This window comes from Callorhinchus milii, unplaced genomic scaffold, assembly GCF_018977255.1.
Source record: "Callorhinchus milii isolate IMCB2004 unplaced genomic scaffold, IMCB_Cmil_1.0 Scaffold12, whole genome shotgun sequence".
Lineage (NCBI taxonomy): Eukaryota > Metazoa > Chordata > Chondrichthyes > Chimaeriformes > Callorhinchidae > Callorhinchus > Callorhinchus milii.
This window is the reverse complement of record NW_024704753.1, coordinates 14047208-14047939: the sequence shown is the minus strand read 5'-3', so window position 1 is coordinate 14047939 and position 732 is coordinate 14047208.

Genomic DNA, 732 nt, shown 5'->3' with positions numbered 1-732 from the left:
CAGTGTGGAACTGAAGGCTGAGGCGCATGTCACAAGCAAAGTGAACGGGAATATAATCACACTTGTGGTAGTGGTGCTGGTATTCTGATTGTGCCATTGGGGTACGGGGAAAAAAGAATATCAGCCATTACCAAAAGAACCAGAGGGGAGATGAGGAGAAATTGTTTTATGCAATGAGTTGTTATGATCTGGGATACACTGCCTAAAAGGGCAGTGGAAGCAGATTCAATAATAACTTTCAAAGGGGAATTGGATATATAGTTGAAAAGAAAAAAATTGCAAAGCTTTGGGGAAAGAGGGGGACTGATTGGATAGCTCTTTCAAAGAGCAGGCACAGACACGAATGGCCTCCTTCTGTGCTGTAGGATGTGCCATCAAATGAATCACGGTGGAAGTAGATGTTGAGCTAGGACAATACTGGGCAAGATGATGGGTCACACCCCACCCACCCCCACGGCAGAGTAAGGCAGGGTTCCAAGAGTGAACAGCCACTTGTGTAAGGTATGAAGACACCGGAAGGCACTTGTGGATGCACATCCCAAGCTCATCACCAGCTTCAGGAGAAAGTGGAGGTCGGTGCACCGTAAAAGGCTATAAGCAACTGAAAAGTTCCGTTTCTCCCCCCCCCCCCCCCCCTCACCGTCCGCCACTATTGATGTGAATTTTAAATGCATCCACTTTAATCCATGTATTTTAAGCACCAACTTCATACAATAAGATTCAGACTCCAGA